This window comes from Toxorhynchites rutilus, chromosome 1 (genome assembly GCF_029784135.1).
Source record: "Toxorhynchites rutilus septentrionalis strain SRP chromosome 1, ASM2978413v1, whole genome shotgun sequence".
In the NCBI taxonomy this organism is placed as follows: Eukaryota; Metazoa; Arthropoda; class Insecta; order Diptera; family Culicidae; genus Toxorhynchites; species Toxorhynchites rutilus.
In genome coordinates, this window is record NC_073744.1 from 99367834 (window position 1) to 99382748 (window position 14915).

Below are 14915 nucleotides of genomic sequence, written 5' to 3' on the forward strand. Positions count from 1 at the left end.
ATTTCCGAGCGGCGCTCGCTTATATACCGATTGGTGATTTCAATAGCCTGTTTTGAAAGCAATTTTACGACTATTGAAACAAGTTTTTGGATCAAAAAGTAACAAGTATAGAACGCGTAGACATTTTATCTTTCGAATGAAGTGTTTGTCATACCATTTCGTTCAGTTGTTTAGGAGCTATTAACGCTCAAAATCTCGGTCTCCGGCGTAACGCTTTCGTTTTCGAAACTTTGATTTTACACCCCGGTATAGAAATGAAAGACGTAGTCCTACGTCAAAATTCGCAAAAGATATAAGTAAACTTCCGAATAACTCCAAGCCATTTTGGAGGCTCGCTAAAATTCTCAAGACCAAGTCTAATCGTATTCCTCCTCTTCTACAACCTGACAATTCAGAACGATTGATAACACCTGCCGAAAAGGCTTATGCAATTGGCAACCATTTCGCTAGTTCACACAATCTTGGCCAGAACATTACAAGTCCATTTGAAGCTTCGGCGAATGATACCGTAAGGGCTATTGACAATATTCATTCTGTACCTCAAGAGAATGAAATCATCTCGACTGCAGAGGTTATCTCGGTTATACGCTCGTTGAAGAATATGAAGGCCCCCGGCTTCGATAGTATATTTAACATTGAGTTGAAACATCTTAGTAACAACTTATATGAAATTATGACTTCTGTCTTCAACAGATGTCTATCACTTGACTACTTCCCCTCGAGTTGGAAGTTGGCAAAAGTGATCCCGATACTAAAACCCGGAAAAGATCCTTCTTCTTCAAAGAGCTATCAACCAATTAGCCTTCTCCCAGCATTTTCGAAAGTATTCGAAAAAATTATATTAACGCGCATTCTTGCTTTTGCAGATGAGCACAATATATTTTTGGATGAGCAGTTTGGATTCCGAAAAGGCCACTCTACCATTCACCAGCTTCGTAGAGTATACAACATAATCAAACGAAACAAGTCAGTTTCAAAATCATCTGCCATGGCACTTCTTGATGTTGAAAAAGCATTTGATAATGTTTGGCATAATGATCTCATTTACAAGCTTCAGAACTTTGGTTTTCATACATACTTGATAAAAATTATCAAAAATTATCTTTCTGATAGAGCGTTCAATGTTTCTATAAACAATATTTCATCGGAGAAATTCATTGTGAATGCAGGTGTTCCTCAAGGATCCATCTTGGGACCAATTCTTTTCAATATCTACACTTCAGATATTCCCGCACTCCCATCTGATGGGAAACTGTCACTATTTGCAGATGACACTGCCATCATTTACAAGGGCAGAAGTATCACAGAACTAAGATCTAAACTTCAAAGAGGGTTAGACGCTTTGTCTGGATATTTCAATAATTGGAAAATATGCACAAATGTCGCAAAGACACAAGTTATATTGTTTCCCCAAAAGAACACTCCAAAGCTTGTTCCTCCTCAAAATATGACAGTCAGTCTTAATGGCAATAGTATTGAATGGTCTTCAGAAGTAGTGTATCTGGGTCTAACTTTCGATCGAAAGCTTACCTTCAGAGCACACATTGACAAAACAGACACAAGATGCAACATTTTAATCAGGTCATTGTATCCCCTGATCAATAGATACTCTCGATTATCTCTAACGAATAAACTTGCAGTATACAAACAAATAATATTTCCAGTTATCGCATATGCGATGCCCATTTGGGAGTGCTGTGCTCCAACTCACAAATTAAAACTTCAACGCATACAAAACAAAATTCTTCGTATGATTCTAAACTCTCCACCCAGAACGCGAAATTCGGAGATACATCAGCTGGCCGGGATTAAAACCTTGGATGAAATTATCAATAACAATTGTATGAAATTTGAACAGAGTTGCGCTCTCTCAACACACGGAATAATACAAAATCTGTATGAGTATGCTACCTGACTTCATAGTCGTTACCTTTCAAGGTAACGGCTTTGGGTTTGGGTAGATATATTTATTTCCAGTTAGATAAGTAGTGTAAGTTGGGATAATGTAAATAATTTGGGGAGGGTATCTTATAAGTTAGATTTAGGTAAAAAAAGGTAACAAAAAACTAGAAAAGTTTAGGGATGATTTTACAATAGGAATATGAAACAATCGAATAATGCGTATGATACAAATCATTACAAAACTTGACATTGCAACTTAAAGATGTAGAACCCTAGGTTGATCACTTGATATGTAGTACTTTATTATAATTTAAACCAAATTAAGAAATAAAAAGAATTTAAGTGAAAAAGACGGGTGGGTAATGTCGGGGACATAACCGGAGTGACGTAGGACTATACAAAGGGAACAGCTTTTTTTTTTTTTTTTATAAATTCGTTTATTTTTACAGGCTCAGTTGCATAAGTTTAAAGGAGCCGAAATCTTAAATATATTTTTAAAACTATATATATGAACAATTTTCTTAAATCTATGGTTAGTAATGTGGGAAACCGATTACTCGCGGTGAACTCGAGATTAGAAGGGTGACATATTTTTCTCAGGAAAAGGATGGGGTATAAGGAAATTATTACAATGTTGATAATCACACACACTCAATTCTTAAATCTATTCGTACATCTATTGTGAATTTACATTTCATTCTCCTGTTTATAGCAAGCGGACCAATTACTCATAAAGGAAGAAATGGAGGGTATAAGGATATAAGGATAATCACACACGAACATCGATAGATTTAAGGAAAACATATATTTGGGACATGTAATCAAGGTCTAACCGAGCCAACACATCTCTCACCGGCACATTGGGCTGCCTTCCTCTAGCCCGAAGGGAGTTCTCTAAATTCGATCTGGCAACAAGATACACCTCACACGACCAAACAACGTGTTCGATGTCGTGGTAGCCTCGGCCACAAACGCAGATATTGCTGCCGGCCAGATTGAAACGAAAGAGTAGCGCGTCTAACGAACAGTGATTGGACATGAGTCGGGAGAAGGTGCGAATAAAGTCCCGACTCAAGTCCAGACTTTTGAACCATGGTTTGAGGCTAACCTTAGGGATAATCGAGTGAAGCCACCGGCCCAATTCACCTTCGTTCCATTTGCGTTGCCAGTTAGCGATGGTATTTTTACGGACTAAAGAGTAAAATTCATTGAAGGCGATTTGACGCTGATAAATATCGCCTTCAATCGCACCTACCTTTGCTAATGAGTCAGCCCTCTCATTACCCGGAATTGAGCAATGAGAAGGGACCCACACAAAGGTAATGACATAACAGCGTCTGGATAAAGCACTCAAATTTTCTCGTATTCTCTCAAGGAAGTACGGCGAGTGCTTTTCCGGCCTCACTGAACGGATAGCTTCGACAGAGCTAAGACTATCCGTTACAATGTAATAGTGTTCAACAGGTCGTGAGGCGACGCTGTCCAGCGCCCAGTGAATTGCTGCCAATTCAGCAATATACACTGAGCAAGGATTCTGAAGACTGTGTGAGGTGCTAAAAAATTCGTTGAACACTCCAAATCCTGTGGACTCGTTTATAGTGGACCCATCAGTAAAGTACATATTATCACAATTGATACCCCCATACTTTTCATCGAAGATCGTTGGAGCGATCCTCGATCGTTGATAATCTGAATATCCATGGATATCTTGCTTCATGGACAGATCAAAATGCACAGAGGAATTGATGTAGTCAGGGAAACAAACACGGTTGGGAATATACGAAGAAGGATCAACCTGCATGGAGATGAATTCATGATATGAACTCATGAATCCGGAGTGAAAATTTAGCTCGATCAGCTGCTCAAAATTTCCGATCACCAATGGGTTCATGACCTTACACCGGATGAAGAACCGAAGAGATAATAAATTGAAGCGATCTTTTAGTGGGAGTAGGCCTGCCAAAACCTCGAGACTCATGGTATGCGTTGAGGGCATACATCCCAACGCGATACGGAGACAAAGATACTGAATTCGCTCGAGTTTAATGAGGTGTGTTTTGGCAGCTGATTGAAAGCAGAAACTGCCATACTCCATCACTGAGAGAATAGTTGTTCGATACAACATTATAAGATCTTCGGGATGGGCTCCCCACCAGGTGCCGGTAATTGTACGGAGAAAGTTTATTCTTTGTTGACATTTTTTACTCAGATACCTAATATGGGCCCCCCAAGTACATTTGGAGTCGAACCAGACCCCAAGATACTTGAATGACATAGCATGAGTGATCGGTTTACCCAAAAGTTGAAGCTTTGGTTTTGCTGGTCTATGCTTCCTAGAAAAAACCACCATCTCTGTTTTCTCCGTGGAGAATTCGATCCCTAGCCCAATGGCCCAGGTTGAAAAATTGTTCAAAGTATCTTGTAAGGGTCCTTGCAGGTCGGATTCGTTTGATCCTACGACAGACACCACTCCATCATCTGCAAGTTGTCTTAGGCTGCAATTTTGTGTAAGGCAATTGTCAATGTCGCTTACGTAGAAGTTGTACAAAAGGGGGCTTAAACATGAGCCCTGGGGGAGTCCCATGTAAGAGACCCGACTTACTGCCGAATCTCCGTGAGAAAAGTTCAAATGTTTCTCACAAAGCAAGTTATATAACATATTATTCAATAGAGGCGGCAGACCCCGAGATTGTAATTTGTCTGACAAAACCTCTATTGAAACAGAATCAAAGGCCCCCTTTATGTCCAAGAATACTGAAGCCATTTGTTTTTTTCCGGCGTAAGCCATTTGAATTTCTGAAGAAAGCAACGCAAGACAATCATTCGTCCCCTTGCCCCTGCGGAACCCATATTGTGTATCTGAGAGTAGGCCATTCGTTTCAACCCATCGATCAAGGCGAAACAAGATCATTTTCTCCAACAATTTCCGTATACAAGACAGCATTGCTATTGGGCGGTACGAATTGAAGTCGGACGCGGGTTTTCCGGGTTTTTGAATAGCTATAACTCGTACTTGTCTCCAATCATCTGGAACAATATTATTCTCCAGAAACCGATTGAATAAATTCAACAAGCGATGTTTCGCCACATCAGGGAGGTTTTTCAGCAAGTTGAACTTAATTCTATCCGATCCCGGAGCAGAATTGTTACATGAAAGGAGAGCAAGAGAGAATTCTACCATCGAAAACTCGGAATCAAGATCGCACCTACCTTGTGGTATATCTCGAACAATTTTTTGCACAGGAGCGGAATCAGGACAAACCTTCCGTGCAAAATTAAAAATCCATCGATGTGAATATTCTTCGCTTTCATTCGTTGAAGAGCGATTTCTCATGTTTCGAGCCACTTTCCATAATTTTTTCATTGACGTTTCTCGTGACAAACCTCCCACGAAATTTCGCCAATAAGCACGTTTTTTCCCTTTGATTAAGTTTTTAAATTGATCTTCAAGGGCTAAATACGTTTGAAAATTTTCAGGGGTTCCACGTTTCCGAAAAGCTTTAAATGCATTCGATTTTTCTACATAAAGCTTGGAACATTGGCTATCCCACCATAGATTGGGAGGCCTTCGGGAAATGGTGGAACCTGGGATGGGTTTCGTTTGAGCGCGAACCGCGCTGTCATAGATCAAACGAGAAAGGAAGTTATACTCCTCCAATGGAGGTAAACCATCTCTGGAATTGATGGCTAGAGCAATCGCGTCCGCATATTTTTTCCAGTCAATGTGTCTTGTGAGGTCATATGCCATGTTTATAGATTCAGAAGAATTTGACCCAATGGTGATGGAAATTTTGATTGGCAAGTGATCACTACCGTTGGGGTCCTGGATTACATTCCACTTGCAATCTAACGATAGTGAATTCGAGCAAAGCGAGAGGTCAAGAGCACTTGGGTTAGCAGGAGGTTTAGGTACACGTGTTGTTTCCCCAGTGTTCAAAAGTGTCATATTGAAGCTGTTACAAAGATCATATATCAACAGTGAACGATTGTCGTCGTACTGTTCCCCCCAGGCAGTTCCGTGAGAGTTGAAGTCTCCCAAGATCAATCGTGGCTCAGGAAGGAGTGAGCACATGTCAACAAGTTGCTTGCGGCTAACCGCAGCTCTCGGAGGCCAATACAAGCTGACAATACAGAGGTCTTTTCCTCTGATGTTTGCATGACAAGCAACAGCTTCAATCCCTCCAATAGGTGGAAGGTCAATTCGAAAAAATGAGTGGCACTTATTGATCCCCAATAGCACCCCTCCGTATCTGTCATCACGGTCCAAGCGTATAATATTAAAATCGTGGAAAGAGAGATCATCTCGCGAAGAAAGCCAAGTTTCGGACAGAGCAAAAACATCACAATTGAACTTATGAATTAAAAATTTGAATGTATCCAATTTAGGGATAAGACTACGACAATTCCACTGTAAAACAGTGATATCTCCGACCTCTCTATTTGAATTAGACATCAAGAGAGATAATCATTGCAAGGAGGGGCCATGTTTGCATCAATTGTTGCAAAATTGTCTTTAATACTGGAAGCATTGATATGACAATGGTTCTGATGGAGTCGGAAACATTAAAGCATGTGAAGATTTGAGCCACAAGGTCAGTCAACTTTATAAATCCCGATTGGGAAGTTGAACTTGACGGTAAAATAGGGACAGTTGGGGTTTTTGATGTTCCTTCGAGTGCTGGGTCGTTCGAAGGTGAATTATTCCCACGGAAGCCAGGAGGAACCTGATTTTGCTTGTCCGCTGCACTCGATTTTTTAGGCATGCTAACAGAGGGTATAACCGGAGGGGCTTGTACTTGAACTTTGGGAGTGGTCACATTTTTGCGCCGGGGATTCCCTTGGAAGATGTACGGTGTGCCCTCGTTAGCTGTATCCGCTTCCATTTCGTCAACTGGCAGCGAAGCGAAGACATTGTTTGCGGTTAAAGGTTGTTGCTGTTGGGCCAATGGAGAAGCGCCCTTTAAAATTTCCGCAAAAGTGCGCTTCGAGCGTTCCTTTAAAGAGCGCTTCTGCTTCTCCCAGCGACTCTTGTAAGTTTCACAAGCCGAGAGCACGTGCGGAGTTCCTCCGCAATATGGACACTTTTGCTCATTCGCACTGCAGGATTTGTCCACATGTTGCTCTCCGCAAGTGGCACAGCGCTCCTTGTTGGCGCAGTAAGCTGCTGTGTGACCAACTGACTTGCATTTCAGGCAAGTCATGGGCTTTGGCACGAAGAGTCGCAGCGGTAGCCTCAATTTGTCCACCATAACGTAGTCAGGGAGGGCGGAGCCAGCAAAAGTGACTCTAAACGAGTCGGACGGCGTAAATTTCGATTCTTTCCCTTCCTGGGAGACTTTGCCGAGTTGTCGGCATTCTAAGATTTTAACCTTAATCAAAGGCAGCTTTTTAAATCTGCCATCTCCTTCCATAATTGATTTGCACGTCAGACCCGTTTCGGTTATCACCCCCGAGATTTCTACGTCATGGGAAGGCACGTAGACACGATATTCCAGGGTAAACCTCTGGTCGACGACAATACCGTTTGCGTCTTTCCGATCAGCTACGACAACACGCAGTTTGGTCGGTCTAACCTTCGAAATTTCTGTCACGGAGGAGTATCTTGCCAGATCTTTCATGATCTGAATAACATTAAGTGCTTTTCCGTTTGGCTTAGGCCTGAAGAAAACAACCCACGGACCAGTTCCAGGTGCATCTTCAGGATAGACCTTGACACGTGGAGAGAAGACTACAGGACGAGAAGGAGATGACGAGGATTGAAGGGGATCGGGGACAACAGGATGGGGAGGCGAAATCTGAGCTGTTGTAGGAGCGAGGGGGGTTGGAGAGGAGGTATTTGCAGGTTTTTTAGAGGGGGGCTTGCTAGAGTTAGCAGACTCGTCCCCGGACGAAACATCCTCTGATGTAGGAATGCGTTTAAGTGTCTTCGCTGTTCCTTTATTAGAACTTTTTTCAACCAGAGGGGAGTCATCATCAGAGATCTCCATATCTGGAGATCCTCCCCCTCCTTCTGCCATTCACAATGCACCCCAGTGCTGATGAACTGGCAACCGCTGCTTGCTTCTCAATCGGAGCGCTTGAGCGCTCGGCACTATCACACACCACTAAGAAGTGATGCTCTCCTTCACACTGCTGTAAGTTAGCAGCGAATCGCGCTGGTATTGTGTGCGTGCAACTGACCACCGATGTCCGACTTCGACTGCGATGGCGACAAATCGGCGATAACTGAAAGCCGGCTGGCCTTGCCAGGCTTTGACGATTCAGCCTTTCTCACCAATTCCGAGTTCACACTGCGTTCCACGATATCTCGAACAATTCGAAAACGCGCGAAAAAAGCACACCCGGGCGACAAAAAAAAAATAATAACAGCCAACGGTAACCGAAAACAATGCTTCAACGGAGACGCTCACAGCACACGACCGGTTACTCGAAGCTTATGCCGAAGAATGTGCATAAACGGTTGAAGGATATATTTAAATATATTTAAAGGGACGATTTTAAATATATTGTTTTATTTTCTTCTCCTACGTGAATACCTACCTATCCACCTGAAAAATGGATTAATTTACTGTTTACTCTTTATGAACATGTTGGTGGTTCTGAAAAGAACCTTTTGTATTGTGTTTTTGTTAACACTCGATATCCCCATCTTGTTCGGTTAAACCTTCCTGTTTAGCTATTGCGTTTGCCACTCGCCACAGCTTTCACAGCTGGAAATTTTTTTCCCATCCAGCTTGTGACATGTTGTACAGTAAGTTACATTCAATGCGACGTGCCGAAGCACCACTCAGTGTCGCATTGGAGACGATTTTAACCTGCAATTGAACATTTCCGATGACAGTGGTACAGTGTCTACTTTCAATGTGGGGTCATAATTTGGACCCCGAACTCTATGTTTACAAAAATGTTCAACTAAATATGTCGTATTACAGGTCCGTCCAATTAGCTAAATGTCTAGCTAAATATAAATTACTGTACTTTCAATCTAGAAGCAATTTAAGAATTGGTGAAAATTGAATAATCGGGAAAGTCCCCAACTATCAATAAGCTCAGAACAACTGCCAAATTCTCATACTCATCATATCCTGGCAAACAATATATAGACAAACTTTTGACGTAGGACTACGTCTAACCGGAAGATATAGGGGGTGAAATGGAAATCTAGGCACTGAACAAGTAGGAAAAAATGCAAGATTTGGAACGCTTATTACTCGAGCATTTCTCAATAGATCGCAAAGGTTTTTGCATCAATTGATATGAAATATATCTACGCATCTATCATAACGAATAACATTTCATTTTTCTTGAGATAAATAATTGAATAATTGTGAAATATCAAGCATTGTCCAAATGCACTATGTGCCCATTTTTGATTGATCCATTTTGTGCTCCTCAAATCGTACCGACCAAAACGGGCAACCAGAGCAGCAGCGAAATAGTATGAAGCACGATTGGAAAGGAAAAAGAAAAAAAATGAACGAAACATTGGTCGCAGTCTCACACATGCGTAATACTCGAACCATCCAGTCAGCTTAAAATCCTCGCTCCGCTGGCGTAACGATCATTCTCATTCAAACCGTACACCACATCGGTTCGCATCACAACACATCAACAAACCAACCCAAGCAGCCATGTGTGGACATGGCAAAGGAGGAAAAGTGAAGGGAAAGGCAAAATCTCGCTCGAACCGTGTTGGTGTGGAGTTCCCCGCAAGGGTAGCTAGGCCGAGCGCGTTAGTACCAGTGCACCAGTCCACCTAGCCGGCGTTATCTAGTTTCGGCCGCCGAAGTGATCGAGTTAGCTGGCAAAGCTGCTCGCGATGATAAGAAAACCCGCATTCGGAACAGAACACATTCGGTTCGGTGGACATCAAGACAACAGGCAGTTGCAGCGAGTGGCGAGTGGCAAACGCAATCGCAAAACGGCAGCTGGTAGCAGAAGAAAAAAGTTTGTTCTTTATACAATCTGCTCTGGTGGCAAATCCAGTTTTTTTCAAAACCACGAGTACTAAATTTTCTAAATTTGAACCATTCCATAAAACACGGCGCTTATCAGGGCCATTAAACCTTTCAAAAAAGAAGTTTACGAAAAACAGTTCAATGCTTTCTAAAATAATATTCAAAATAATAATAAAACACAAATTGATTTTTTCATATTTTGTTTGCCAGGATCTGATGAGTATGTGAATTTGGCAGTTGTTCTGAGCTTATTGATAGTTGGGGACTTTCCTGATTATTCAATTTTCACCAATTCTTACATTGTACAGTAATTTACAATTAGTTCGACATTTAGCTAATTGGACGGACCAGTAATGTGACATATTTAGTTGGACATTTTAGTAAACATAGAGATCGAAATTATGACCCCACATTGAAAGTCGACACTGTACCACTGTCAACGGAAATGTACAATTAAAGGTTAAAATCGCCTCCAATGCGACACTGAGCGGTGCTTCGGCACGTCGCTTTGAATGTAATTTACTGTACAACATGTCACAAAGCTGGATGGGAAGAAATTTCCAAACTGTGCAAGCTGTGGCGAGTGGCAACAAATCGCTAAACAGGAAGGTTTAACCGAACAAGATGGGGATATCGAGTGATAACAAAACAATAAACTCTTTAGATCAAAGATAATTTTGTGATCCTGAAAAGGACCCTTTTTAGCCTGCATGTGAATCCAACGAGCGAACAAATCGTAATGAATGTATTTTTCTTCTTCTTCTTCTTTGTTTTTAAGAGGCTTTAACTTTGCAGTTCATTCGCCTCTAATGTATTTTTTTGCCATCGCTGCCTTTTAACGCTCATTCGTTCGTCTCGTTGGACTCGCCCCTTTGGCTGAGTCTGCCGATTTGTCTCTATCCTGTGAGTGTGTACCGCTAGAGTATAAAACACGCGGACCCCAAAAAATATCTTATTTTCTTTCAAACCGTAAACCAGTGTGGTTGTACGGCATCGTTTAACATCGCATCGCATCTTATCATAAAAAGAAAACAAGCAGCAACGTGGACGTGTGGACGTAACAAAGGAGGACAAGTTAAGGGAAAGGCAAAGTCTCACTCGAACCGTGCAGGTCTCCAGTTCCCTGTTGGTCGCATTCACTGATTGCTCCGCAAGGGTAACTAGGCCGAACGGATTGATGCCGGAGCACCAGTATACCTAACAGCGATTAGAGAGGTTTGGCCGTCGGAGTGCTCAAGTTGGCTTGCAAAGCTGCTCACGACAATCAGAAAATCCGCATCAGGAACAGAGCAGCTTCGGTTCGGCGCTCATCAAAGCAACAACTAGTTTCAGCGAGTGGCAAACGCAATCGTAAAACGGCAGCAGGTAGAAGAAGGAAAAAGTTTGTCTATATATTGTTTGCCAGGATATGATGAGTATGATAATTTGGCAGTTGTTCTGAGCTTACTGATGGTTGGGGACTTTCCCGATTATTCAATTTTCACCAATTCTTAAATTGCTTCTAGATTGAAAGTACAGTAATTTATATTTAGCTAGACATTTAGCTAATTGGACGGACCTGTAATACGACATATTTAGTTGAACATTTTTGTAAACATAGAGTTCGGAGTCCAAATTATGACCCCACATTGAAAGTAGACACTGTACCACTCTCATCGGAAATGTTCAATTGCAGGTTAAAATCGTCTCCAATGCGACACTGAGTGGTGCTTCGGCACGTCGCATTGAATGTAACTTACTGTACAACATGTCACAAGCTGGATGGGAAAAAAATTTCCAGCTGTGAAAGCTGTGGCGAGTGGCAAACGCAATAGCTAAACAGGAAGGTTTAACCGAACAAGATGGGGATATCGAGTGTTAACAAAAACACAATACAAAAGGTTCTTTTCAGAACCACCAACATGTTCATAAAGAGTAAACAGTAAATTAATCCATTTTTCATGTGGATAGGTAGGTATTCACGTAGGAGAAGAAAATAAAACAATATATTTAAAATATATATTAAACAAAAGCTGTTCCCTTTGTATAGTCCTACGTCACTCCGGTTATGTCCCCGACATTACCCACCCGTCTTTTTCCTTCTCCTACCTGCTGCCGTTTTGCGATTGCGTTTGCCACTCGCTGAAACTAGTTGTTGCTTTGATGAGCGCCGAACCGAAGCTGCTCTGTTCCTGATGCGGATTTTCTGATTGTCGTGAGCAGCTTTGCAAGCCAACTTGAGCACTCCGACGGCCAAACCTCTCTAATCGCTGTTAGGTATACTGGTGCTCCGGCATCAATCCGTTCGGCCTAGTTACCCTTGCGGAGCAATCAGTGAATGCGACCAACAGGGAACTGGAGACCTGCACGGTTCGAGTGAGACTTTGCCTTTCCCTTAACTTGTCCTCCTTTGTTACGTGATGCGATGCGATGTTAAACGATGCCGTACAACCACACTGGTTTACGGTTTGAAAGAAAATAAGATATTTTTTTGGGGTCCGCGTGTTCTATACTCTAGCGGTACACACTCACAGGATAGAGACAAATCGGCAGACTCAGCCAAAGGGGCGAGTCCAACGAGACGAACGAATGAGCGTTAAAAGGCAGCGATGGCAAAAAAATACATTAGAGGCGAATGAACTGCAAAGTTAAAGCCTCTTAAAAACAAAGAAGAAGAAGAAGAAGAAAAATACATTCATTACGATTTGTTCGCTCGTTGGATTCACATGCAGGCTAAAAAGGGTCCTTTTCAGGATCACAAAATTATCTTTGATCTAAAGAGTTTATTGTTTTGTTATCACTCGATATCCCCATCTTGTTCGGTTAAACCTTCCTGTTTAGCGATTTGTTGCCACTCGCCACAGCTTGCACAGTTTGGAAATTTCTTCCCATCCAGCTTTGTGACATGTTGTACAGTAAATTACATTCAAAGCGACGTGCCGAAGCACCGCTCAGTGTCGCATTGGAGGCGATTTTAACCTTTAATTGAACATTTCCGTTGACAGTGGTACAGTGTCGACTTTCAATGTGGGGTCATAATTTCGATCTCTATGTTTACTAAAATGTCCAACTAAATATGTCACATTACTGGTCCGTCCAATTAGCTAAATGTCGAACTAATTGTAAATTACTGTACAATGTAAGAATTGGTGAAAATTGAATAATCAGGAAAGTCCCCAACTATCAATAAGCTCAGAACAACTGCCAAATTCACATACTCATCAGATCCTGGCAAACAAAATATGAAAAAATCAATTTGTGTTTTATTATTATTTTGAATATTATTTTAGAAAGCATTGAACTGTATTTCGTAAACTTCTTTTTTGAAAGGTTTAATGGCCCTGATAAGCGCCGTGTTTTATGGAATGGTTCAAATTTAGAAAATTTAGTACTCGTGGTTTTGAAAAAAAGACGGGTGGGTAATGTCGGGGACATAACCGGAGTGACGTAGGACTATACAAAGGGGACAGCTTTTGCTAAATATATATTTCAAAAAAACGGGTGGGCAATGTCGGGGACATAACCGGAGTGACGTAGGGCAATACAAAGGGGACAGCTTTTGTTAAATATATATTTTAAATATATTGTTTTATTTTGAATACGTGAATACCTACCTATCTACCTGAAAAATGGATTAGTTTACTGTTTACTCTTTATGAATATGTTGATGGTTCTGAAAAGAACCTTTGGTGTTGTGTTTTTGTTATCACTCGATTTCCCATCTTGTTTGGTTATACCTTCCTGCTTAGCTATTGCGTTTGCCACTCGCCACAGCTTTCACAGTTGGAAATTTTCTTCCCATCCAGCTTGGGACAAGTGGTTCAGTAAATTACATTTAATGCGACGTGCCGGAGAAACACTTTGCCACTCACTGAAACTAATTGTTGCCTTGATGAGCGCCGAACCGAAGTTGCTCTGTTCTTGATGCGGGTTTTCTGATTGTCGTGAGCAGCTTTGCAAGCCAACTCGAGCACTCCGACGGCCGAAACTCTATAATCGCTGTTAGGTATACTGGTGCTCCGGCACCAATCCGTTTGGCCTAGTTACCCTTGCGGAGCAATCAGTGAATGCGACCAACAGGGAACTGGAGACCTGCACGGTTCGAGTGAGACTTTGCCTTTCCCTTAACTTGTCCTCCTTTGTTACGTCCACGATGCCGATGCCGTACAACCTCACGGGTTTACGGTTTGAAAGAAAATAAGATATTTTTTTGGGGTCCGCGTGTTTTATACTCTAGCGGTACACACTCACAGGATAGAGACAAATCGGCAGACTCAGCCAGAGGGGCGAGTCCAACGAGACGAACGAGCGTTAAAAGGGAGCGATGGCCAAAAAATACATTCATTACGATTTGTTCGCTCGTTGGATTCACATGCAGGCTAAAAAGGGTCCTTTTCAGGATCACATAATTATCTTCAATCCAAAGAGTTAATTGTTTTGTTATCACTCGATATCCCCATCTTGTTCGGCTAAACCTTTCTGTTTAGCGATTGCATTTGCCACTCGCCACAGCTTTCACAGTTGGAAAATTTCTTCCCATCCAGCTTGTGACATATTTTACAGTAAATTACATTCAATGCGACGTGCCGAAGCGCCACTCAGTGTCGCATTGGAGGCGATTTCAACCTGTAATTGAATATTTACGATGACAGTGGTACAGTGTCGACTTTCAATTTGGGGTCATAATTTGGATCTCTATGTTTACAAAAATGTCCAACTAAATAAGTCGCATTACATGTCCGTCCAATTAGCTAAATGTCGAACTAATTGTAAATTACTGTACTTTCAATCTGGAAACAATTTAAGAATTGGTGAAAATTGAATAATCAGGAAAGTCCCCAACTATCAATAAGCTCAGAACAACTGCCAAATTCACATACTCATCAGATCCTGGCAAACAAATTATGAAAAAATCAATTTGTGTTTTATTATTATTTTGGATAATGTTTTAGAAAGCATTGAACTGTATCTCCTAAACTCTTTTTTGGAAGGTTTAATGGCCCTGAAAAGCGCCTTGTTTTATGGAATGGTTCCAATTTAGAAAACTTAGTACTCGTGGTTTTTTTTTTTTTTTTT